This window comes from Podarcis cretensis, assembly GCF_951804945.1.
Source record: "Podarcis cretensis genome assembly, chromosome: 8".
Classification (NCBI taxonomy): Eukaryota; Metazoa; Chordata; class Lepidosauria; order Squamata; family Lacertidae; genus Podarcis; species Podarcis cretensis.
In genome coordinates, this window is record NC_137177.1 from 12,987,409 (window position 1) to 13,014,766 (window position 27,358).

General features: G+C 43.1%; 2 long non-coding RNA genes across 2 annotated transcripts in view; both read left to right on the forward strand.

The window, feature by feature from the left end:
• The first annotated feature begins 851 nt into the window (after positions 1–851).
• On the forward strand, positions 852–15,049 carry LOC307221796. Its single transcript, XR_013841526.1, has 4 exons — positions 852–991; positions 10,067–10,213; positions 13,697–13,828; positions 14,484–15,049. It is a non-coding gene; the product is annotated as an uncharacterized lncRNA (long non-coding RNA).
• Positions 15,050–19,271: 4,222 nt separating this feature from the next.
• The window catches only part of LOC307221798, a 49,376-nt gene continuing 41,289 nt past the window's right edge, over positions 19,272–27,358 (forward strand). The window contains exons 1-2 of the long non-coding RNA XR_013841528.1: positions 19,272–19,488; positions 21,177–21,287. This is a non-coding gene — a long non-coding RNA (uncharacterized lncRNA). The remainder of the gene's footprint in view (positions 19,489–21,176; positions 21,288–27,358) is intronic.

Below are 27,358 nucleotides of genomic sequence, written 5' to 3' on the forward strand. Positions count from 1 at the left end.
GTTCCCTCAGCTGGCCAAGCAGCGGTTTGGCAGGGCTGATGAGCACAATTTCCATTGTGAGGAAGGTGGATGGGGAAGCCTCTCTTGGTGTGCCTTTCTCCCCATTACCCTCATGCACCCAACAGCTTTTTGTGAGCTGTGTGCAGAATGTGTGGTGGGATTTCTGAAATTGCACTGTGGCGCTTAGTGCCCATCTGACTGGTGCTGGGACAAAGTGAGACCGACATAGCCAGATATCTGGTCAATAGGAATGCAGAAGGTAGAATGGGGGTGGATTACATTTTCCTATTATCATGTGTTATGGTGGGGAAAGGGGATGCCTTTGCTCTAGTGTGTGAATGCATAAATCAATATAAACTATTTGGCTGTCTGTCACTGTGTGCTTGTGTGTGAGAAAGGGGGGGGAGTGTGTGTCTGTGAACATGCATCTTTCAATCCATTACTGTTTGTGGATCCTGAAAGCTAGTAAGATTGTTATATGACAAGACTTCCAAAATTCCATTCTGCACCTAAATTGATTGGTGGATAGGAGGAAAGTGTGATGGGGTGTCAGGGTGCTTCCCGTCTCTGTGTTTTGAGAAATGGAAACATGTGTATGCATATGTGGTTATGAATGGGAAGAAGACTATGCATCTGCCAGTTTCTCTGTATATTTGTGTGTTTGTGTGATGGGGAAGTTGGTGTTTCTATGTATGCAGCCCTCGACCCACCATTGCAAGTGGATCCTAAGAAGATGAAAACTGCTCATGTCTGGCTGGGTGGATTGCATCCAACAAAGGGTGTGATCATGGCCATATTTCTAACCATGAATGTAGATGTCATTTCTCAAAAAAACGGGCAACTCAATGGGGTAGCACTGTCTCCTCCTCTTTCCCTGCAGCAATGGCATATGAGGAATGTTTTGACAATTCTTTGGGTGAAGATGTATGGGATCCATTTTGCGCTATTGAGGATGGCCTTTGTTTTGCACATTTAACCAGAAACGGGTTACGTGAGTACAAAACATTTCTGTCTTATTAAAACTGAGTCTGTGGGCCTACCATCCCTAGAGTATCTAGGGATGACTTGCATATGTACGTTCACGAGAAATGTACGTGTGCATCTTGATCTCATCCTATGTTGAGAAACAGAAACCATTTTTTTTTTTTAAAGTGGAGAGATAGTTCATGTATTCAGCTGAGTCATTAAGTGCTGAACCATTAAAGAACTAGAAAAGATACAAGGTGTATATGTGAGTTTGTACGTGAACCAAGCCTGTGATTCTGCCTAAAACACTTTGTTTAGTCTGTTGACATATAATGGGCTTGCTGTCTAAGGTGCATCCAGAAGATTTCTCTTGCTGAGATCCAAGAGATGCTGCCTGGGCACATTCATTGAAGAAAGGGCTCAAACTTCCCACCATTTTGTGGGGTCTGCTGAGCCACCCCTCTGATACCAGGCAGGGTCTCTAAAGATGGCCTGGGGCAGTGATTGGTTCACTGGGTTGCTGGGGTAAAAGTTATGTTGCAATTTTGGTGGGAGGGGTAATGTTTAAATACTCTGCACGCAGCCTGGAGCTTTCTCTTTGCTGCGTGCAACGGATCACCTGGAGCACTTGGACCGTCTGGAGGACAGTGGAGCGATCTTCTCATTGTCTCATTGTCTGGTTACATTTCTTTATTTTCCCCTTCTTTTTAATCTTCTCTAGTCCCTTAATTAATTTAATTCTCCCCTTTTTCCCCCTGTTTGATTTCCCACCCCACCCCCTACCCTGCCCTTTGGGAAGATTCTCCCTGTACCTGTGAGTGCTGCCTGTGCATAATCCTCCTGGGCTTGCCTTTCCCAGTAGGGAGAGAGCCCCCATTAGGGGCTTTCTTTGCAAAAAGGTTTTCCCCATTTTCGCCTGTTTAATTGTGGGGCTAGTCAGGGCTGTTCACAGCTTACCTGGAATCACTTTCATTTATAGTATCCCCATAGGTTGGCTTTATTTTGGGTGCGTGCAGTGTTGGCCAAATTTTAATCTAGCCTTGGGCGGGAGCACTATTTTGAGTTCCTTTAATATTGCAATGAGACAAAAAGGCAGAGAGCAGAAGCAGGGAGGCCTGCATGGCCTGCACATATCATTCAAGCCTAAGCCTGCTACAGTTAGCAGTACAGTAAATTGTTAAGTTTCTGTGACATGTGACTCGTTCTCTCTATTAAGAATGTATTTGTTTGTTTGCAGGCTCACTTGTTGCTAATGTATATCTTAGGCAGACAGAGTGGAGCCAGAGGCTCTCTGTGCCTCCAATGAGCACTCTTTGTATGCTCTTTAACTATGCTGTTTCTGAACAAGTTTATTTTCTTCAAGTTTGTTTTTCCCTGATAGTGGCGACTGCCGTTTTAGAGACGAGCCATTGTGGCTTAGTGGCTAGAATACAGGACTAGGACCTGGGAGACAAGGTTCATATCCCCCACTTAGCCATTGTTATAACAAAGCAAAACAAGCTGCTCCTTTTGGACTATTTTGTTGCTGGGTAGTTTGGCCCATTTGTGTTATTGCTCCCAAAAAGAACTTTGGGTTTCTTGAGGAGTTGCTTCCCTCTAAAGGGCAAGCAAGGGTACCTGGACAGGCGGTGGGCTGCCTCGAGTTTGTTATCTCATTGGAAACATTTATGTCTGGCCTAGCAGGTGATCCTAGGGCTTGGCCCGCTTGGCCCTAGAATTTGATGGCCTCTGGAAGCATTTCTGGCCTGAATAGCATCCCCATGTGTGGCACAAAGCATTGGTTTCACCTGTTCCTCACATTGTTTAGGTTTTTCTTTTTGCAGACTATGACAGGGCCTTTGCAGATGCCTCCAAAGCTTGCCTCTCCTGCAGAGGATGACTTGCTGATGCCCCAAGTGCCTTCTTCCAGAAGGAAGCGTCTTCAGAGGCAGGAAAAAGCAGAGCAGGGATGATGCTTACACCTCCTTGCAGGTAAATCATCCCTGGGCTCTGATGATGATTCAGACATCACCTTGGACCTCTCCAGGGGTCAGGGTGAGGCTGTTCCGGGTCTTTAGGGATCATCCTGGATAGCTCAGCTGGTTGGCGTATGGTGCCGGTAATGCCTAGGTTGCAGGATTGGTCCCTGTATGGGACAGCTGCATGCTCCCTCATCACTCTACCCGGACACTGAGGTCCAGCGCCGAGGGCCTTTCTGGTGGTTCCTTCACTGTGAGAAGCCAAGTTACAGGAAACCAGGTGGAGGGCCTTCTTGGAAGTGGCACCCGCCCTGTGGTACACGCTCCCACCAGATGTCTACTACCAGACTTTTAGAAGACATCTAAGGCAGCCCTGTTTAGGGAAGCTTTTAATGTTTGATGCATTTTAATATTTTGTTGGAAGCTGCCCAGAGTGGCTGGGGAAGCCCAGGGTACAAATAGATTATTATTATTATTATTATTATTATTATTATTATTATTATTATTATTATTATTATTTTGTGGGAGAGTGGACTAGATGATCCTCGGAGTCCCTTCCAACCCCACTATTCTATAAGTGGTAATTCGCTATGATGGGAATGTTAGACGCAGGGCTGCCATCATCCCCTCAGCTCGCTAGGATCGCAGGGACGGGGACATGTGGACCACTTGCGCAGCTCCACATTTCAAATGGAAAGTCCCTGAGCAATAGAACCTGAAGCTGGTATGCAGGAAGCTGGCCCGGTGGCAGCTTTGTTGGGACTTCTTTAGGGTTTCTGGCCAGTGTTGGCCCTGTAAATTTACACATCATGGTGGCAACACAAGGCAGGGCATCTTGCCCAAGCGGGGGCTGGCAAGCAATAACTCAATACCTCTCACCCATATTTCCATAAAAATATCTCCCTTGAAAGCCTGGCTAAAAGGTTATCTAGATGGGTCAGTAGCTTTGTGCTTGTGGGAAGGGTTTTTCCCAAGGTGTTGGATTCCTCTGGCTTTTCAGCCAGTGGCTCAGAATACTGCAACTCAAAAGCCAGTTAGAGAGCTACCTGTGGTAGCCAGAAAGAAGGTTAGGAAGCAGCTTTCATTGGGACGTACGGTGGGATCCCCTTGATTCTCCTTCTAGTCCCGATTTTCATTTATCCCCATTGGGGATCGTCCCTAAGAAAGCCCCATATAATTCCATCTGATCCATATTTATTGCATCCCGAAGGCACCTCAGTGAATGATGCTATCCCTCCGGAATTTTTCCGTGAAATATGCATCTTTGGATCAGGCAGTTGAGCTTACCAACAAATTGGAGGAGGTGCCTTGTTGGCATTATGCGATACTGAATCGGCTGTTAGGCTGCTGCCGGTTCACCCTCAAGATTTTAAGTAGTTAGGCTTTAATTGGATGGTCCTTATAAGGCAATGCCAGTGAGTTGCTCAATAGGCTGTGCAGCACTTGAGTCCTTTAGCGCCTTTCTGGATTGAACATTGCGAGTCAAGACTCGTTTAACTGGGGGTATCGTTATGTGGATTATTTTACTGGCTGGTTCATGTGACACCAGCCTCTGCTTAGCTTACTAGATGCCCCTTTATTCCCTGAGGAGCTGGGTGTTCTGTTGGCAGTGGAGGACAGTGGGTCCTACTGCCCCTTTTAACGTATTTGGGGGCTAGCTGGATACCGTTGCTCAAACATCTGCTTGCCTGTGGAAAATCTGTTTGCCTTGAAGGATGTTATTCTTGTAATACTTCCTCTGAAGCAAGTGTTGCTTTGTCAGATCCTATCATTCCTAGGTCAGTTAAATTTTGTATGCAGGGTGGTTGCTCCAGGCTGCCCCTTCCATTCCTGCTTGGCCAGGTGGTCTCATGGCCCGGGGTCCCTTCATCATCATGTACAGTGGCCTTGAGCCTGGCAGGGCAAGGCAATCACATATAACCTAACTTTTCTTGAGTTTTCCCCATTGTAGTGTCAGCGCACATCTGGACTGAGGAGTTTAGGGACCGTCGGGTCTGTCTTGGTCTGATAACCAGGCAGTGTGAGAGTCCTGCCAAAAGGTCCTCATGCTCTGGCAGAGTCTTCGCACTGCTTAAGGTTTAATGCTGTGTTTCTGCTCGCTTTATTTCGGGATCATCTAATGTTTTTGCTGTCGCTCTATCCCGTTTTTTCAGTTGGAGAGCTTCAGATCCTGGGCTCTGGATGCCCAGCTATAGCTGGATTTTTCTGGAGCTCCTGTGGCACTTGGCAACAATTAATAATTATGAGGAGTAGTAGCTTACGTTTCCCCATCCACTTTCAGGTCTTATGAGAAGGCCTGGACTGATTTCTTAAAATTTAGCTGGCAGTCCTCGGCCATTCAGAGGAACCTGCCCCCATCCTCTGAGCAGGACCTGCAGTAATTCGCCCACCTGCTGCAGATCGGATGCAGTGTTAAAACTATCAGAATTCAGTCCGCTGCAATGTCTGCTAGAGTAAAGCTTTATTTTTTCAGAGACCCTTCTAAAAGTGTGTCGTGCACAGGGTCTCGGAAGGTTGGAATAGGCTCCAACCTTCACAGGACAGCAGGCAGGAAGCCGGTCAATCTGACCTATGCAGTATCCGCTACAAGTTAAGACTTGTCGGCTGGTTCAAGATCAAGACAAGACTTATTTCAGTATTCCATTGTAATTTTGGTGTACTGAGGGTTGGGGAAATTGTGTTGGAGCCAGCATGGGGCTGAGAGTTTGGAGGCTTATTGCCTCAGGACTTTTCCTTATCTCCTTTGGAGCTTGTCATAAGTGTCTGGAGCTCTAAGTCAGACCTAGTGAGCAGGGTTGCCACCATCAGGCTTCCAGTCACAGGTGAGGTGGGCCCTTGCCCTGTTATTGGATACCGGAAATATTTGGCTTTTCATTCCCCTGGGAGCTGGCTCGATCCTAGTGCACAGAAATGGGTTCCAGTTCAACAGGCATCTAATTGCTCACGTCGTGCGCCAGTTATTGCAGCCTGCGGTTTGCCTACCGCTGAACACGCCTCATTCCTTCCAAATAGGTGCTGCTGCAAAGGCTGCACACTGGGGCCTGTTAGTAGACAAGATTGTGAATACGGGTCATTGGAAGTCTGATGCTGACAAAGGTTATGTCAGGAAGCATCACCAATGATGCCTGTGCTGATGCCTGTCTGTTATTCCTTTTTTTCATAGGAGCTGCTGTGCGCATTTGGATTGTCGGCCACAGCATCATGCACTGAGCTGGCAAGCACCCTGACGAGTCTGGACTGGGGGCGCCATCTTGGCCTTCCTGCCCATGTTTCTAGCTCCAGTCCGCATCTGGATTGTGGGGCACAGCATCGTTTACTGGGCTGGCATCAGAGCTAGGCAGTCTGGAAGGGGACTGGGTCTTGGCCTCCTGCAGCATGTGCAGGTGTTGTGGATGTCCAGGCGCAGAATGCAGTGGAGCGAATTCATCCCACTAATTAAGCAGAGGGTGCTTTCGGATGCCCCCCCCCCATGGCAATTGTGGTTCAGCTGGGGGAGAACGATGTGGCAACTTATGATTGCTTTACTTTGCGCACCACGATTCAGAGAGACTTGGGGGAATTGGTGACCTTAATACCCACAGTTAAAATATTTTGGTCACAATTGCTGCAAAGGCGCAATTGGCACGGCATTTCTCGACCTGAGGCTGCTGAAAGGGCCAGGAAGCGCATTACTTCCGCAGTGTGTAAGAAGGTGGCGGATTTGGGTGGATTGGTTATTTCCCGCCCGGATATTACCTTCAAGGCTCTGGCCCTTTACCACAATGATGGAGTACATCTCTCTGTACTGGGAAATGATGTTTGGTTGGATGTGGTAACTGCAAGGTTGAAGGTTGGGTTGGGATTGTGAGTGGTTGGCGGCGAGCGTAAAGGGCTCGATTGGCGGTTAGGCATTGGTTATAAATTGGTGGAGGAGGGGTTAGGATAGGCTGGGCCTGCCCCTTGCTGCGGAAAGGGAATTCTGTTAAAGGAATCCTGGGGCTTGCCATCTTTTCGTCCAATCCCTGGAATGGGACTAGGGCTGGCAAGCTTCGGGGAGCATGCGGATGAGAATTGTTTTTTTTTTTTTTTTTTAAAGATATTTATTGAAGTTTTAAAGGTTATACAGAAAAAGAAAAAAAAAAACAATAGCAAAACAAAATACAAACACAGAAAATAACAGATATAAAAAAGACAAAATACAAAACTAAAAACTATTTAAAAACAAAGTTTCGTTCCCTTATTTTCTTATAATTTACTTCCCCAACCTCCTCATACCTCCCCTTTCTGTATTCCAATTTCTAATTATTAATTCAGCAAATCCTCTCCCTTAATTTTCATTTAATTTTTAACCTTTCTTTTCTTTTTACTTAATCATTACAGCTGAAAACCACTTAGTTTCTAAACAAACATCATTCTAACATTCATTAATTTTGCAATATTTCCTAAGATAGTCCTTAAATTTCTTCCAATCTTCTTCCGCCGTCTCTCTTCCCTGGTCTCGGATTCTGCCAGTCATTTCTGTCAGTCCCATGTAGTCTATCACCTTCATCTGCCATTCTTCCAAGGTGGGTAGATCTGGTGTCTTCCAATACTTTGCGATGAGTATTCTTGCTGCTGTTGTAGCATACATAAAGAATGTTCTATCCTTCTTTGGCACTAATTGGCCGACCATGCCCAGGAGAAAGGCCTCTGGTTTCTTCAGGAAGGTATATTTAAATACCTTTTTCATTTCATTATATATCATTTCCCAAAAAGCCTTAATCCTTGGGCACGTCCTACCTTCATTTTCTTTGCATTTCCAACATTTATTATCAGACAAGTGGTAAATTTTTGCAAGCTTGACTGGGGTCATGTACCACCTATAAATCATTTTCATAATATTTTCTCTTAGGGCATTACATGCCGTAAATTTCATACCGGTGGTCCACAACTGTTCCCAGTCAGCAAACATAATGTTATGACCAATATCTTGTGCCCACTTGATCATGCCTGATTTAACCATTTCATCCTGCATAGTCCATTTCAACAGCAAGTTATACATTTTTGACAAATTCTTGATTTTGGGTTCTAACAATTCTGTTTCCAATTTTGATTTTTCCACCTGGAAGCCAATTTTCTTGTCCAACTTATAAGCCTCCATTATTTGATAATAATGAAGCCAGTCTCGCACTTTATCTTTTAATTTCTCAAAACTCTGCAATTTCAGTTTATCCCCTTCTTGTTCCAGAATTTCCCAATATTTCGGCCATTTGGACTCCATATTGAGTCTTTTCACAGCCTTTGCCTCCATTGGTGACAACCACCTTGGAGTTTTATTTTCCAACAAGTCTTTATATTTAATCCAAACATTATACAATGCTTTCCTGACAATATGATTTTAAAAAGCTTTATGAGCTTTAACCTTGTCATACCACAAATATGCATGCCACCCAAAAATATTGTTAAAACCTTCTAAATCCAAAATGTCTGTATTCTCAAGAAGCAGCCAGTCTTTCAACCAGCAGAAAGCTGCTGATTCATAATAAAGTTTGAAATCTAGCAAGGAAAAGCCCCCCCTTTCCTTTACATCAGTTAAAATCTTAAATTTTATTCTGGGTTTCTTGCCCTGCCAGACAAATTTAGAAATGTCTTTTTGCCACTTCTTGAAACAGTCCATCTTGTCCACAATTTGCAATGTTTGAAACAAGAACAACATTCTAGGCAATACATTCATCTTTATAGCTGCAATTCGACCAGACTAGGAAAGCTTCAAATTTGACCAGATTTCTAAATCTTTTTTCACTTCTGTCCAACATTTCTCATAGTTATCTTTAAATAAATTCACATTTTTAGCTGTCATATTAATCCCCAAATATTTCGCTTTCTTAACCACAGTTAGACCTGTCTCATTCTGAAACCTCTCTTTTTCGATAGCTGTTAAATTTTTCTCTAATACCTTAGTTTTTAACTTGTTCAGTTTAAATCCTGCTACTTGACCAAACTCTTGAATTAATTCTAAAACCCATGCGGAAGAGAATTGAGGGTTTGTGACTCAGCTCCATTTCTCCCCGATTTGCTTTCCCCCGCACTGTCTTTCGGTGGTGCCCGGAAGTCAGTTCTGTCCCCAGGCGGGGGAACAGATAGTCTTAACCAATACTTAAACAACCACTCACGGTTTTGTATTTAAATAAAGTTGTGGCCAAAATTATGCCAAAAACCTTAAACAAAAATTAAGTGTGCGTTGTGAGTTATTTGGGGGGTGGCTTGGGGACCTCGACATGCAACACCCTTCATCCGAGGATCACAGGGTGCTTTACAATATAAAAACACAAAAATGTAAAACATAGTAACATCTTCTGTCTCTCAAAAATATAGTTTGAGGTAGCTTCTTGAATTTGGCCTCTCAAAAAACTCAGCCTTCTCCCATTTATGTGCAAATTTTACTGGAAATATCCTAGAATATTTACATGGTTTTGTTGATTCTTAAAAAAACAACTTGAAGAAATAGCCTGCTAAATTCAGTTGTTGAAATCCCCCCCTTATATCACCCATTCAGCCCCCCAAAATCAGTAAGCAGCATACTGTCCCCAAACTTTGCCCCCAAAGACCACTTGCCTGTTGTAGTAATTATAATGTGAGGTGCAAAATGCTCTTGGGTTTTTAATTCTTCCTTTATTACTTCCTTTATTTATTTTACTGTATTTTATTACTTCATATGAACTTGCTCTGTGAAGTGAACATTCATGACCCCCATACTAGCCTTATCTTTTTCCAGGGTTGCCAGTTCTTCTTACCATCTCCTTCATTCATTTCTTTAATTTCTACACCACCCTTGCCTCTTAAAAATATAGTACAAGGCAGATTCTTGAGTTGGGCCACTGAATCAACTCAGTGAATATCAGGTATAGATGGATGAACTCTCTTTGAGTGCTTACCAGTTTGTGTGTGTAGAAAAAAAAGTCTGTCTTCTCCCATTTATGTCCAAATTTCAACAGAAACATCCTCAACTATTTACGTGGTTTTGTTAATTCTTAAAGAAACTAAATTCAGTGCTTCCATTCTTTTTCTTAAATCACCCATTAAGCCCCAAAATATGTTAGAAAGCATTATATAGATCTCAATAAGAATCATCTTGATTTTTGTGTGTGGAGATGTAGTTATTTCCTTCCAATTCTCTCTCACAGGTGGCTCTAAAAAAGAAAAATTTGTAGTGGGGTGTACTCCAAATTGTACCGAAGAGAATTACAGTTTCACTACAGTAGACGGTTACTTACAGACTATCCATGAGTGCTGTGCCGATTTTCTCTGCAATGATGAAATACATGATACTGGTAAGTAGCTGCATGCTTTTAGAATTATATATCTGTATACATTCCTAAACATGAATAGCATTGAGTGTCAGGGAACTGACATCAGAGCGAGAGGCGGAGGCAGGGCTCCAGAGCGATGCCGGAGAGGGGACCAGCAGGGGGGAAGGAATTCAGCGCAACACCAGTAGAGAAGGGAGGGAGATGGAGGAATTGGAGACTGGTCTCCAAGACCCTGCATCAGAGACTAGTGGAGAGAGCGCTGGCACACCCCTGCCTTCCCCTTACTTGCGCAGACGAGTTCCGCGCAGGGAAAGTAGGAGGAGACTTGGCGTCAAACAGCTCTTATGCTGGAAAAGGTTCAAGAAATGCCCACTGACAGATTCTGCAAGCGACTGACCGGCCACGGAGTATGTGCTGTCAGCCGAGGCATGGAGAACCAGGCAATCGGACACAACTAGCAGGCAACTTACGAACAAGTAACCCCTTACAACCATTACATTGAGGTTTCAAATTTCTTCCTTGGTTGGTTATATAGAAATGACACTGTTCTAGTCCTTGATTCATTTCCCTAGTTTAAATGGGAGAGTGTTAGAATCAGCATCACAACCTGTGTTTCAAAGAGAAACCATGTGTACTGCCCAAAAGCATTTATTGGCATTATTTACTGACGATACTTGGGTGTGTGAATCACTCCGGATGCATTTTGGGTACTAGAGAGGGGGAAGGAGAGAATAATACATTTCCACCATGCTCCTTGCTATTCCACTTAGCTCTGGGAGTTGTCCTGCTGGGAAGAACTGGGGAGGAAGTGAGTGGAGCCCTCAGTTGCTGCTGATGGCCCCCCAGCCAGATAACTACAAAAGCAGCACTGCTGAGAAAAAGGGTGTTGGGATTGTGATGATGGTTTCCTCAGTCAAGGTTTTAAAATGGCCTCCTGCATGGGTTGGATTGTCTGAGTGTACTGCTTGGTGAAAGGAAGGAGTATTAGGGAAGTGGAGTGTACACTTGTTTGTACACAAACAAAAGAAAATATGATTATGAAAACCTTTCGTCCATGCATACACCCATCTTCTCCAGTTTCTATTTAACAATGTCTTTTCAGTCTGGGTGTATCAGAATCATTCATTTCTTTTTCTTACAAAAAGTCCAAGAAAGTTTCCCTAATTGTTCATATTATTAATAAACGTTAACCTTTTTCTTTTCTTTTTCTTTTACCTGTATTAATTACCACTACCATTACTCTGTCTTGAATAATACTAAATTCCATAAAATGTCCATATTAAAGTCTCTCAGTTGTGATCACACATTGGGTCAGTATTCAATTTTTGTTTCTCATTATAATTTGTTGGTTCATTTTCCAGTTCTGTATATTGTGTTCCATTTCTTTTTGTGTTTATGATAGCATCCCAAATTTCTCTTCTTGGACCTTCCATTTTCATTTTTTTTCTTCAGCCTTCTCCCATAAAAAGTACCATACTGGCTCCGGATTGTATGCAGAATACTTTTTCTCTGCTAGAACTAAAGAAAGGCCAGGACTGAAGTCCCAAAGCTTTGTCCCTTCTTGACTCCATCAGTGTCAAAAGCAGATTATTCTCCCAATCAGCATTTGTGATTTTATCTTCTACTTCTCCAAATTCTTGTATGGAAGTCATTTCGATTTCCGCATGACGATCTGCTTCCTTCAATTGAATTATTTCCTGATGCAGTCCTGCCAACTTTTCATCAATTTGGTTTGAAGCCTCTGCACATTCCCCATTTCCATTTCCCACATTAGAGTCCTCTGGCTCATTCTTTTCATCATCCTCTGACTCGTTTTCTTCTTCATCAAATATTGTTCTGATCATTTTTAATTGTTCAGCCAACAGTCACTGGATGATCCAAATGTGCCTTTGGCATAAGATATACTTTTAATGTTCTGAAACATATTAGCCACTTAATCCATTTTAATGTTTCCTCACAGAATTGGACTTCCATAAGTGTGACTGTGTTATCTTAAAGCAGATTCCTTTCTCATAGCTAATTATGGCTGTGTCACTTTCATTTTCTCCAGTTCTTTAGTGGCAGAGAACAAACAAAGACACAAACAAAAAGTATTATGGATTATGGATTTTTTCCATACCGGAGTTCCTATCATATGTTTTAATCTTTCTTGTCCACCATAAATCAAGCTTTCTTCTCTACTTTAGACACTTTAAGAATTAGTTTCCTTTCTGTTTTCTCAACAAGAGAAAGTGGTACCCACAGATTTTCAATTGTAGATTCACCCCAGCAAATGGAGGGGTGTCTCTCATTACAATGTCATTGTCCAAGAGATGCTTTTAAAAGAGAGGGTGTGATTCTTATAAGGCAATTTTGTGGCATTTGGGCATGATGGCCAGCTCATTCTAAACCCTGTCCAAATTGCGAGGCCTAGGCTGTAGAAAAATAACCTTGATCCCAACATCTTGGAGCTAACTCCCAGATCATCCTTATGTCCAGAGTGATTTAATAGCCAGTCTATTTGTTTGACTATTATCAATCACCATGTAATTATCTTCTGTCAGGCAGAGCTAGCAGAGAAATAACCACCGTGCCTCTCTCCAGGAAGTCCTACACTGTTACCTGGTGTTTATGTGTTTGTGTGTGTGTGTGTGTGTGTGTGTGTGTACACATGCAGAGACCTGGGGCCTCTTTTAAGTATTAAGTGTATATAAATGTATTACATACAAAATAATAATAGTAATAAATAAAATGCACAAAAACACATTTACACACAAACATACACATATATATTCTTCAATAGGTGACAGTACAGTTTAGAACAACGTAACAAAGAAAGAACATAATGTACGTACATAACATTATATACATAAATATATTTAATAGTAATAAGAAATACATGCCACAATGCATAATGGAAGATAAGCAATGCAGTAAAAGCAGCAGTGGCAAATTAGCTACATTGGCAACCCAGCACTATACTTTGCAAGTCGTCCACTACAATGTACAACTCTTTTTTGCCCATTTCAGTTGCGACTTTAAAATATAACACATATTTTAAAACAGTATCAGTATGAATATTAAGAGAAGAAATGAGAGAAAAACTATCAGCAGCATATTTCTCTCTCTTGAAAGCTAGCTCTTAATTCCTTCTCCTGCCAAGGACAGATAGCACCCAAAGCAGAAAACACCAAGCAGAAAGAAACTGCTGTTAAAGTTGCCCTTTCAGGGTCAACCTACCAGGGCTGGCTAATCACAGGACGGTCTTCCACCTGAAACCTATCTGTTCTCTCTCTCCCCATCCCAAAGCACACAATAAGACAGGTGAAGTCCAGCACCCCAGTTGCTGGCACCTCTGTCTAGTTTTTCAAGGTAGTAACCAAATCTGCTTGTTTAATGCCAGAAGCAGAGTGCAGTGGAGAATACTGCAACTACCTCTGAGAATTATAGAACTGTAATGTAGGAATTTTTATGGAGATATATGGGTTGGATCTAGGTGTTAACTGTAGTCATTGCTTTTGATAGACACAGAACGTGTTCGCAATCGGCGAAAGTGTGAGGCCTGTCGTGCATCTGGTTCAGAAGGTTGTCTGGACTTGGAAACTATCAGTTGTTATGGGAATGAGACTCAATGCATTTCATTCGTCCTTGTTCATAGTAAGTAGCATTGCCTGCCCAGGAGTGGGAGAGGAGAAACACAGCCTGCCAGGGTGCATGGGTTGCTGTAATTCTGTTTGTGGCTTCATGCCAGAAAATAGTCTGTCTGTTGCGGGGGCAGGTTTTATTTTTCTTGAAAATATTACAGTGTTAAACTCACTTTTGCTTCATATTTATATAGATGAGCCTGTATATTTCGGTGGGGGGGGGGGGGTGAGAAAGAGAGAAATAATTTGTTTGTTAATTTACATGCGAGACTGTTTTTTAAAAGAGGGTTTTCGTTAGCCTTTTTTGAAAAGTAAAAGCAGCCATGGGGCTCTGATCTGGAATGCAATTTCAGTGTGGATTGGGCCCCTCTCCCATAATAACTAAAAGAGAATTTAGTTAATTGTTTTCTACGTTTTAAACATATGTGTGATATTCAGCTATACAACTTTTAGAAGACATCTGACAGCAGCTGGGGCAACCCATTCAGGTGGGCAGGGTAATAAGAATAAGAATAAGAATTCATCTCATGATGTGATTCTGACATGCTTTCTATACTTGTGCAATGCCATTAACAGTAAAAACAAAGTGCCTATTCTCTCTCTTCTGCACAAACCCACATCCGTTACTACCCATTACTCCTGTGACCATGCCCCTTTCTCTTTACCAGATAACAGTTTGGTTCCTGATGTATCTTATAAAGGCTGTGCAACCCCATCTTTTTGTGAGTTGGCAAGGACATCACCATATAATGGATACTTTTTGGGCACTATAACCCAGGCAAGATGCTGTGACACTCTGCCTTCCCCACAGCCGCTTAACTTTGAAGGGTAATTAGGAGAGGAGAATACCTTCTTCCTTTTGGAGTCCACCACTTAATGGAGGTGGAGGTTGCTTGTCTATGGTGGGATTGCAGAGCGACTGGGATTCACAGGACCCTTGATTTTGAGTCCTCTATTTTGGAAATGTGATGCAGGGGATAGAGAAGCTAAGGAAGAAATGTGGGTCTTGGGGGCTTTGTCTCATGATATATGGGTTAAATTTTCCTTTGTTCACAATCAAAATAAATTGTTGTTGCTGAAACATCTGTGTTGTGTTTCAGTATTTATCTAATTAAGGATATTTGGTCATGGTGTTGGGGAAGGGCAATGTTCTTAGAAGAATCAAATTGGTAATTGTTATTTTATAGATTGATCACTATTTGTAAGAATAGAAACATATAACAGAGACACTGTATCAGTTATTGCTTTTGTAAATTTAAAACCAGTTTTTGCAAGTAAAGCTTTAAAACTTACTTTTGTGTGATGTGAATTTATTTCTACACAACGGTCAGATCAGAAGAAAATTTCCACTAGCTCCTCATTTCTTTCTTTTTTTTCAAATAATATTTATTCAAATTTTCAAAAAAAAAATTACAAAAAGGAACACAGAATACAGAAACACAACATATCCAAAGTAAAAGTAAAATAAAGAGATAAAAAAGCAAAAAACAGCCAAAAAGAAAAAAAGGGGGGGGGGAAAGAAAAAAAGAAAAAAAATACAATAAAAAAACCAACCTTAATATAGTTCCATTTCTTAACTTATTTCCTTGACCTCCTCACACCTCCCCTCTTTGTATTCTACCTCAAATAGATATTTCAGCAAATCCTTCATCCTTGTTTTTATCCTTATAACTTATCTTAATATACTGTAATTTTCCATTCTCTCTTTTACCAATTAGCCATCCACTTTTACTTTATTTAATCTTATTTCTCATTTAAAACTTATATATCTGAACTTATTCTCTTAAGACGTTTCCCCTGAGATAATAGAAATTCCATTCCACGATTTTCCCATCTCTCAATAAAAGAAAAAAGAAAAGAAAAAAGATATACACTTTAGATTCCCAATTTTTCTTTCACCAACTCCCCTCCCCGGTCTCGGCCCCTACCAACAGTTCCATCAATAAAAGTCAATCAACCTGGAGATCTTAAGTCTGAGGCTCTTAGCTCTCTTTTGTGTCCCCTCTGCCGATCTTTTGATAGTCTTTGGTGTTAAAAGACAAATCTCGGGGGAGCTCCAACCCAACAGTACTCATATTCCTTCTTAGCAAGTCTGCCAGGCTTCCATAGTTGAAGGTAGGGCCCATAGAATATTCCAAATCTTGTTTCACACTCCTTCCAAATCCAGAGGCCCCAAAGACTCCAATCTCCACCTGGCTCAGATTCACATCCCAAAAGTTACCTGATCCCCACATAGGGTGATCTCTCCATCCCTCATTTTCCACCCCAAGCCAGGCTCTCACCTCCAAAGACTGGCTTCTCGTAGTAGCAATCATATAGGGCCTCAAGTTATAATCCAACATTTGCCTCTGTAGGGTTAGAGCTCCCCCTTGCATCACTTTCACAGCAGCAACTTTCTCCTTCTCTGGTTCTCCAATTTGTTCAATTAAGATAGACTCCTGTGCCGGGTTCCTGTCAACCTCTTTGCCGATGCCCACTTTTGTTCCCAGAGTTTCAACATTAGTAGCCATAACATTTATCTGTTCTTGCAGCTTACCCAGCAGATAAAATGTCCTGTTCAATTCAGACGCAACTTCCTTCTCAACCGCCATCCTTAAAAATATCCAAGGTCAAAGCTGATTTCTCAGAGCCTTTATCTTTAGCCCAGCTGCATTCTTGCAACAATATCCAAAAGCTCCCTCTAGAGGGACACAGTTTCCATTCGCTCCTTCCAGCACGGTCCCAAAAGTCCCAGACGTAAAGTTGTAGCAATTCAAATTACCTTCCTTCTTTTTGTACACAGAAACGGACAATAGCAACAAAGCCCTTCTTTTATATCTTGACAGGTAGCTGTCAGATTTATCAATTCACCGTCAATGGGCTCTTGCAGACCGCTCCCGGTTTTAGGGAAGTGGCGCTTCAGTTCCTAAATTTTAACCTTCTCCTGCAGGTTTCCCTGCTTCCGAAAAGAGTATTGATAGTAGTTTCAATCAGTGGAGTTTTAATCCTTTAGGTAAGACTCTCCACGACCTTAGTTAACATATTCTTTGCTTCAGTTTATTTACAGAAAGGGGAGGTGGACTTCCTGTTTAGACCTTCCCCGATTGGTGCCAATTTAAAAATATTTTAAAAGCCCAATTTCCGTTCTACTCACGGGTTGTTGTTTAAAATCCAATTGTCCACAAGAAAAAGTCAGCGCTCTCCAGCAATGGCTATGCAGCTTCGCTCCGTGAAAAGAGCTCACCCCGTTCCGCTCCAAAGCCCGTAAACGGGTTTCCTTGCGATTTGGGGGGGCGCAAAGGGTGCCCGCCGAGTCCCACGTTCACAGGCTTCACCCGCCTGTGATTCCTGTAGGGTCCCCGCTTCACCGTAGCTGTGCAGACCCGATTTTCACGGAGCTGGTCCCTCCAAATCAGAGGGAATCCGCCATTAGCTTATGGCGCTAACCCGGAAGTCCTAGCTCCTCATTTCTTCAGCTGACACTCCTCTGGCCCAGGGGGATCGTTTGATGAGAGGGAGAAGCAACTTGGTCACTTCAGCCCGTTGAAGCGCTGTAAAACAATCACCACCCCACCCCATCTGTTGTAGCTAATCAAGGTACACTCAATGTACTTCTTTTGTAGCTGACAACCACATCTCTCTTTTATGTGAGGGGTGGAAATTGTGCACCCTCTTCAAAAATCTCCCAGTTGGGAAATTGGGTCTAGCCCTCTAGTTTTCAGCACCCTCATAGCAATCATTACAACTTGGGCATTTGATAGGTTTAGTCTTAATCTGAGCACTGATTGCAGTCTCTGCCTGCCCCCCCCCCCCCCCAAAAATAGGGTATCCAGATAAGAAGCTTCTGTTTGTATGCCCATGTGGAGGCAACAGGCCACAATACTCCCCACGTGCAATCCAGTGGGGTTATTACCCCATTATGTATGTCAGGACCTCCTCAGCCCAGACACTGAGATCCAGCACCTAGGTCCTTCTGGCATTTCCCACACGGCAAGAATTAAAGTGCAGGGAACCAGGCAGGGGGCCTTCTCAGTAGTGGCGCCCACCCTGTGGAAAGCCCTCCTCTCAGATGTAAAGGAGATGAGTAATTCTATATATTTTAGGAGACATCTGAAGGCAGCCCTGTGTTAGCTTCGCCTTTGAGCCAGTGCCACCGACTGGGCTCAACCTCTTCAGCCCCGACTGGGCCAGGCGAGCTGGAAAGCACTTCCAGAGACCATCCACGCAGGAAGCAGGTCTAAGTGCTGTGGACTCACAACTCAGAGCTGTGAGCACCAAACTCGCTTCTAGTAGTCAGCGGAGCACAGCAGAGCATGAACCACACGAATGACAGCTTCTGTAGAATAACTTATTTTATTCTCTACAGCTACTATACAAACTAACTACAGACTAAATGGAGACGCTGGACTGCACTGAGTGTTACAGCTGCATGAGCAGCAACCTTATCTATACACAGATAACACTCAGACTCCCTCTTCGAAGTCAGGCTGGAGCGGAATAAGTAATAAGCAAAATCCGCCCCCTCCTTTCTGAAACATCGGCAGATTCTTGCAATGGGAGGGGTGAAATATCCGCACCCTGTATGTTTATTTTTACAGATTCCTGAGCAATGTGAGCCCAAAGTACATTGAGGACAGCACAATCCCTTATGCTCCACCTTAAGCAGCGAGATCCTCTGGTGGAACAATTCTCCCTGCACCCCCGGGGATTAGCCTCCAAGTCAGATCAAGCCTTTTGTGTGACAGGCCCTGCCAGGTGGAACGCCCTGCCAGTAGACTTTTGACAGGAATCTGTGGCAGTGAATGGCCTTGGTGGAGGCCTCGTGCCATCTCCATGGAGCCGTGGGAACCTACGCTCCAATGCCTCAGCCCTGCCACTGTGGAAGCGGGCTCCAATAGAGGCCCAGTTGATGCTGGGGCACCTGAGAGCAGTGGCAGCCGGCGGAGGCCTAGCAGCATGCACATGACGTGGTGTGATGTCACGATGCACATGCATGCCACTGGGCACCCACAGTCTCTGAGTAAAACTTAGCCATTGTGACTAGTATGCCTAGACAAAGCCACCTCACCTGGTAGCCATCACTACATCTTGAGGGAATGAAACTCATAGCTTAACTATGCACTTTTTGAAAAAGGACTTCCTTTGTCCTGAATTATTCTGTATTTAGCTTCATTGGGTGTCCCTGAGTTATATATTATGAGAGAGGGAGAAAAACATCTATCACTGCAATAGTGTGAATTCTGATTCTTATTTGTAGATATATTTTCTACCTTCGAATAAAACTTCCAATATCATGATACTACTATACAAGTCTATGGTGTGACAATATCAGGAATATTGTGTACAGTTGTCTCACCTCATAAAGGATATTGTGGAGCTGTAAAAGCTTCAGAAAATGAGTATCAAAAGGAGTTGAATAACTATACAACTTCTCTCTGCGCTCCTTCCAGCTGTTGTTCCTCCTTTGGTGACTTCTATGAAGGCATGCCCTTGGGAATACTGCCATCTTCCATTCTTTGGACATGACAAAGCCAGTGTAGATGTCGCTGAAACAGGAGTGTGAACATACTGGGAAAGCGGACTTTCATTTAGAGTTCATTCAGACTTTGGCTTCCTGACCTGAGATCAAGACTGGTGACACCAAATTGGAAATGAGAAATGGGTGGAAGAAAACAGAAATGGATCTCTTTCAGGGTCAACACTTATAGTGATTCCTGGGCTGATCGGGCTACCCTGTTTGGGCTTGATACACTTCTCATGAGACTGGGCCACCTGCCTATTACTTTCATCACAGCTGAGCAACCTGTGACCTATGGGCCTCATGCCAGCCACAACAGGTTGCCTATGGATTCACTCCTTGTCCTGTGTTGGTAATTGTGCTTCCCTCAGCTGGCCAAGGAGCTGCTTCCCAAGGCTGATGAGCACGATTTTCATTGTAAGCAAGGTGGAAGCCTTCCCTGGTGCACCTTTCTCCCCATAGCCCTCATGCTCTCCTGATCAACCCAACAGCTATTTGTAGGGCTGATGGGAGCACACTTACCATCACCAATAATGTGGGCTTTGTGTGGAAGTATGTGACGCACTTCTGAAATTGCACTGTGTAGTTCAATTCCCATCTGACTGGGAAGAATTAAGAACCACACAGCCAGATATCTGGGAAACAAGGATGGGGGAGATAGAAGAGGGAGGTGTGTATATTTACATGCATCTTTCAATCCATCAACGTTTCTGGATCTTGAAAACCAACAAGATTGCTATATGATGGGACTTCCAAAATCCCATTCTGCACCTCGCTGCCCAACTGACTGGTGGGGAAGGGGGAAATATGATGGGATGTCGTTACTTCCAATCTCAGTATGTTGAGGTGGGAGAAGTGTGTGTGAGTGCATATGTGATTGTGAATGGGAATAAGGCTGTTTATCTGTCAATTTCTGAGTTTATTTGTGTGTGAGAGATGGGAGAAGTTTGTGAGAACTTTGCACCAGCCATTCTGCCCATTGCGCTCACATTTTCACCTCGAGTCACCCATCCACCACTCCCTTTAGGGCTTAGCTTTTCTCTTGACTTTGCTATGGACCTATGGTTGGTTGTCCTGGCTGCCCAGGGGGCCTGGTAGGATTTTTTCCCCCAGTTGGCAAATTGGCACCGGCCTTTGGGTTTTTTCCGCCAACCTCATAGCAATCATCACAACTTTCGTGGTATTTGGCGGTTAGGCATTGGAATGTGTTGTTTGTGTTTGGGAGGGCAAGGTGTGGCCATCGTCTACCCCTTCAATTTTGGGTATTCCGTTAAAGGAATCCGGCGGTCGTGGATCCTGTCCGATGCCTGTGTGGTGGGGGGGCCATGGCACGACTCTTGGTGATATCAGGGGAGAGCTTATGGTTGTATTAGCATCAACAGGCTCCCCCGACTGTGGTTAACCCCTCTTCAGACTCACCCCTCTCCGAGTGGGTGGAGTCAAATCTTCCGTGGTCCAATGCTTAAGCCAATACCTTCTCACATGCTGTAATAAATAAAGTTGTGGCCTTTTCTTGCCCATTAACCTTATATACCGTGTCCACGTGTCTTTATTTCCCAAGCGGGGATCGGGTCCTCGAATCACAAGTACATTTTGCATACATTTGTGTCTAAGATAAATACTGTTACAGACTGACTACCTCTGAGGCAAAGAGTTCAGCTGCTCTCACACAAAAGACGATTAATAAGTGCCACTGCTGTACCACCTGACATAACTGCCTCACATGTATGACATGTCTGGTTTGGGGGACTGCATCCAACAAAGGCTGAGATCATGACCTTATTTCTACTGTGAATGTTGATGCCATTTCTCAAAGAATGAGCTGCTCAATGGAGAGGCACTGTTTCCTTCTCTCTCCTCACAGGAGTGGCAACTCTCTTCTGTCACAGAGCTTTTGACCCTGGAAACCCTGTTGAGATGGGTTGCAGTATTGCCAAAGGCATTTGCTTTATTTGTTACACCAATGTCCTTTTCGGTGAGTATAAGGTTTTTCTGTCTAATTAAAATTAGTTGTGTGGCATTTTATTGATTTATTGCAATGCATTGTAGATATGTTTAAAATTGCTTTTTAATTTATTGTAGTTTCTCAGGTGTGTGTGTGTGTGTATGTACAAGCACAGGGGTGTCAACTTGAATAAAATGTTAAGTAGGCCCAGGTAAGCTCCACCCCACATAACTGATTACAAGATGTGGCACACATATACCATTTGAAAGGCAACAACCTTGAACTTTGGGGGTGCCTGGCCCCTGAATTTTTTTATTGTGGGGTGCAAAGTGACCTCAACCCCTGTTTCCAAACATTTGTGTTAGATTAAAACTACTAATAACCATTCCAGGAGCATTAGCAAACTTCAGCTAATTAAGAATTATTTATGGTCTTAATGTCTCAGAAACATCTTGTGAATTTGGCCAGGCTAGGTATTGCATCCACCATTGCCAGAACAATTAGTTTTCATGCTAGCATTGAGGTTTCACGTTTTCTCATTGGTTGTTCATAGACAAATGATACTGTTCCAGTGCAATATTCATCCTGGTTTACATGGGAGATGATTAGAATCAGCATCACCATCTGTGTCTCAAGGGGGAAGCAAGTGTCCTGTCTGAAGCACTTATTGACAAAGAGCTTCAAATGACCCCTCAGTGATTCTTCATTTATAGGGGGAGTCAGGATTCCCTGTTGAAGGGGCTTTTGTGAAGGGAGTCACTGGCCATAGGCAGATACGTTGTCAATGAACTTCCCAAAATTGGGTGGAGAACTGGGGGCTGGCTATGTAAACATGCGTTTTAAAGTGCCTCTTCTGATCCGATTAACTCTGTTGTGCCTCAGTTCCCCAGCTAGGGGGGCTGAGAGGGAAACACGCCCAATGCCTAAGCCAAGGTTTCCTACATCTGAAACTGTTAATAAAGTTGTGGCCATTTTAATCCTAATACATGTTATCATGTGTGATTCATTGTTCTCGGTCTGTCTCCCAGGGGAGAGGGGATCTCTGCCTGGGAACGCAATACATTTCCTCCTTGCTCTCTTCTAGCCCAACAAGATCCTAGGAGTTCTCCTGTAGGGGAGAACTGTGGAGGAAGTGAGTTGACCACCAGTTGCCGCTGGTGGCTCCCCAGCCAGAGAACGACAAAAGCAGCCCTGCTGAGGCAAAGGGTGTTGGGACTGTGAGGAGGGTGCCCTCAGTCAAAGTTTTAAAATGGCCTCTTGTGCTGTTTCTTTCTTTCCTGGGTTTTTGTTGTGTGGAAAGAGTGACTGGCGATAGGGGCTGGTGACTTTAATAAGCGATGCTGGAGTGACTGGGAAGATGATATATCTTATTTTTATTTCTTTTGAGATTTGATTGTTTTATTGCATTGCATTGTAGTTATGTGTAAAATTGCTTTTTATTTTATTGTACTTTCTCAGTTACACACACACAGTTTTAATTGGCAAACCGTTTAGAGACTGTATTGTGGTATATAAATGTTTAAAATGTATATAAATGTATTGAATACAAAATAATATTAAATAAATAAATAAATGAAAATTTAAAAAAAAAATGAACTCCAGGTTGTATTTACAATTGGCAGGGGCGAAATGATTACTTGTGGAAATATATCACCATGTCAAAAAGTAATGTGGAGAGAAACACTTTATCTTCATCAGAGCAATCTCCTGCTACCCTTAATGGTGATGGTTTTGGAAAAGAAATCCAACATTTATCTATCTATCTATCATCTATCTATCTATCTATCTATCTATCTATCTATCTATCTATCATCTGTCTATCTATCTATCTATCTATCATCTATCTATCTATCTATCTATCTATCTATCTATCTATCTATCTATCTACCATTTATCTATATCTATCTATCTATCTATCTATCTATCTATCTATCATCTATCTATCTATCTATCTATCATCTATCTATCTATCTATCTATCTATCATCATCTATCATCATCTATCATCTATCATCTATCATCTATCATCTATCTATCTAATCTATCTAATTAATACTCCTGTTTTCCTATGATCTGATTTGCGTTGCAATATAAAAAGACATTTCAATGTGAATTCTTTCTCTTTATCTGTAGGAATGACCACTGGGATGAGCACAGAAAGAAGGAACACCGGGGTATACCTGCAGCACAGCAGCCAGACACCTTCAACCTACCCAGCAGCAACAAAACAGGTCTCTCCCTTATCGGTCTCTACATCCACAGCAAGCGCTGTAACTCTCCAGGGGTTTGACTTCACCCCTTAAGGCACATTCTTCCATTGTCCCTGGAGACAGACAGTTGCCAATTTATATGAATATATTTATACTTATTATGGAGGAAGTATTAGCAGAAATCCATAAATGCAGAAAATTAGCAGAGCCTTCCACTCTATCCCTCTCTCATCTTTCATGACCTTTTTACTTTAAAGCCTACAGCTCATGGCACATAAAACCATAGTGGATGAAAACAGAATGACTACTGGAGAAGCGAGAGGGCCCAAAAGAAATTGCATACTCCCTGAAAAAATCATCTCAGAGGTCCTGCCTCTCCACCTGGAGTTGCACAAGGCGAGAGACTCTCTGTAGGCCAGGCCCCTCGTCATTCCTGCAGCACCTCTCTTAGGGTGCTTAACTGTGACAATGTCTTGCTTGCCTGGATGGAAATGTTAACTTTCATGTGAATGTTACATAGTGTATTGTCACATCCATTTTGTGTGCATGACCAAGCCAGTGTAGATGTGATAGAGACAGGAGTGCAAAAATGCTGAGAATGTGGGATTTGGAGAGCACGTCTTGGTTTAAGACTCTGTGTTGCCATGTGATACCCAAAATCTTCCCGACACAGTGCATGTGGAAAGTGTTGAGGTGTGTCTCCTGGCAGCTGTAAGTTGCTTGTAACTTACATTCATATAGCAATGGGCTCAACATGCGAGCATGGTAGACCTTCATCTTAATATTGGTCATAAGCATTATATTCTCCCATATATTTTCAGAGAGGTGATCCATTGTTATAGCTGCCTTGCCAATAGGCTTGACCAGTTCAGCACTGATGGAGAGCTTGCTGATGGAGAGCTTGCTGGTTATGGTGGAGCCCAGGTAGAAAAAACATCTTCAAGCATAGCAAGCATATGCAAGTCCCATGAGGACCACAAAACAAACAAACAAAAAAGATCCATCTTCATTGAATTAGCCTTCCAAATATGTTTTGCAGGATACATTCTGTAAAATGATTGAATATTACAAAACTGAACAAGCCAAGTTGGCTAACAAGTGACTATCTCCAGAGGCATTGTGGAGAAATAGGGGTGGAGATAGACTGGGTAGTCTTTTGGTGAAATTACAACCAAAGGAAAACAATCGTTGTTTCATAACCTTGCTAATAAAATGGAATGAAAGAGGCAGTTGGTAGAACACCATGCTGTTCCAAAAAAGCAAATTTCATTAAATTTCAACACTGAACTTTGTGTTCCAATAAAACATTCTATGCAATTTCTAATTTCATCATTTCCTGCCCCTCACTGGACCAGTTTTTCCCAACTCTACTCCCAGGCCTCCCCGCTTTGGCCTATAAGTTCCCCCACATCAGCCTCTTCCTCCACAAGTCACCTGCTGGCTTCTTCTGAGTCTTCCGAAGCTTTTGATCTCCTCAGCGCTATGAAGGCTTTCCTCAGTACCTGCCTTCTCCTGGCCCTGTTTTTCCCAGGTGAGTCAGAAGCTGAAATCCTGCACTCTTTTTTCCCCTACCTGGGAGGGGATGTGAAGTGGACTAAGCTAGGAAAACTGAGATAGGTTCATTGAAGAAGAAAAAATAAGCTGAAAAGGGTGGATAAGACCAAAAGCAGTTGGGAATCCAGAATAAATTTTGGATTTAGCAAACTGTATTTCCAGGATCTATACTCATTCATAGTAAAACAAGTACCCGCTACATAGACCACCTTCAAAGGGAATTTTGCGGGCTTGGTAGAGTGTACTTCTGTTTTATGAAGTTGGCTTCAGATAAGTTTTCACAAAGAGGTCCATAGACTTTGGCTTCCTAAGTCCAGGATTGGTGACACTAAATGGGAAACCTGCATGGGGTAGAACAAAATAGAAAGGAATCCCTGGTAGCAGGGGCAAAACTAGGCTTTATTTTCCCCAAGTCAAAAACCCAGTTTGGCACACACAAACCACATACATTTGCACACACACACACAGGCTGAGAGCCTCAATGGAGCCTCTGGAGGCTTCACCCAGGGCAAAGAACTTGGCTAGTCCTCCCCCCCCCCCCAGCAACAGCACTGCCTGTTAGTGCTAGATTTTATAGTGCTTCTTGTGCTGCTGTGGTTACCCTGTTTGGGCTTGATACACTTCTCATGAGACTGGGCTACCTGCCCATTACTTCCAGTATAAGTGAGCAATCTTTGACCCATGGGCCTCATGGCAGCTGCAACAGGTTGCCTATGTCCCATACCTGCGGATTAACCCCTTGTCCTGTGTTGGTAACTGTTTTTCCCTCAGCTGGCCAAGCAGGTTTGGCAGGGCTGACGAGCACAATTTCCATTGTGAGGAAGGTGCATGGGGAAGCCTTTCCTGGTGCACCTTTCTCCCCATTGCCATCATGCTCTGCTCATGCTCTGGGCTGGTGGTAGCACACTTGCCAGGACCAATAATGTGGGCTGTGTGCAGAAGTGCGTGGTGGGACTTCTGAAATCACACTGTGTGCACCTTAATGCCCATCTGATTGGTGCAGGGAAGATCCACTGCTTGTGGATCCTGAAAACCAATAAGATTGCTATATGACAGGACTTCCAAAGTTCCATTCCGACCCTCGCTGCCTATCTGATTGGTGGGGAGGAGGAAGTTATGATGGGATCTCAGGGTACTTCCCATCTCTGTGTGTCCAAGAGGGGAGAAGTGTGTGCATATGCAATCGCAAATGAGAAGAAGGCTGCGCAACTGTTAGTTTCTGAGTTTATTTGTTTATGTGAGATGCAGAAGTTTGTGTGCTTGTGTGTGTGCATGCAGCCCCTGACCTGTGGGAATTATACCTTACAGAATTATGCTGAAGGGAGCCCAGGTCATCTGACCCTTTAATTAGTTCCCTTTTCCTTCCTATAAAAACTGCACAAGACACTTTAAACAAGAAATTACTTTTACTTGGTGAGCTTGCACTTGCAAATTAAAATGTACAATGCAGGTACTTGTTGCTAATACATCTTAAATAGATTTGTGTCTAACATAAATACTCTTACAGACAGACTAACTGAGGCAGATAGCAGCACACCACTTCTGCTGCTCTCACACAGAAGACAGTTCATAAGGGCCACTGCTGTATCAACTGACATAACTGTCTCAAACGTATGACATCACAAATTTCTATAGACCTGGTGAGCATTATTTAGAGTATTCAGATGCTTTCATCCCACACGGCCCACTATTGCAAGTGGATCCTGAGATGATGAAAGCTGCTCATATTTAGCTTGGTGGATTATTTCCAACAAAGGCTGAGATCATGGTTGTATTTCTAACCATGAATGTAGATGCCATTTTTCATGGGATGAGCAACTTTGTGGTGCCACTGAATGTTTCCTCATCTCTCCTCACAGAAGTGGCAAATCTAATCTGTAGCAATCTTGACAATTACGAGATATTTTGCATGATTGACGATGGCTTTTGCTTTAATCGTGATGTCTCTGGCTATTTACGTGAGTATAAGTCTTTTCTGTCTAATTAAAACTGTGTGTGCGGGTCCATCATTTGATCCCTGGAGTATCTCGTGATGACCTTTCATGCATTCAGCTGAGTTATTAAGTGCTGGACAACCAAAGACCTATAGATGATACATGATGAGTATGTGAATCAAGCCTGTGATTTTGCCAGAAAGACTCTCTTCAAGGGATCTAGCGTGCATATGGAAGATTACTCTTGCCTGGGACGAAGAAATGCTGCCAGGAAACATGCTATGAAGAAGGAGCCTGAGCTGCACATGAATTCTCTGTGTCAAGCCTCTCCTTTACAAAGAACTTAAAGGGCCTATTTGAGGGACCAGAGAAACTTGAACAGAAAATAGCCAAGGCTTCTCCGT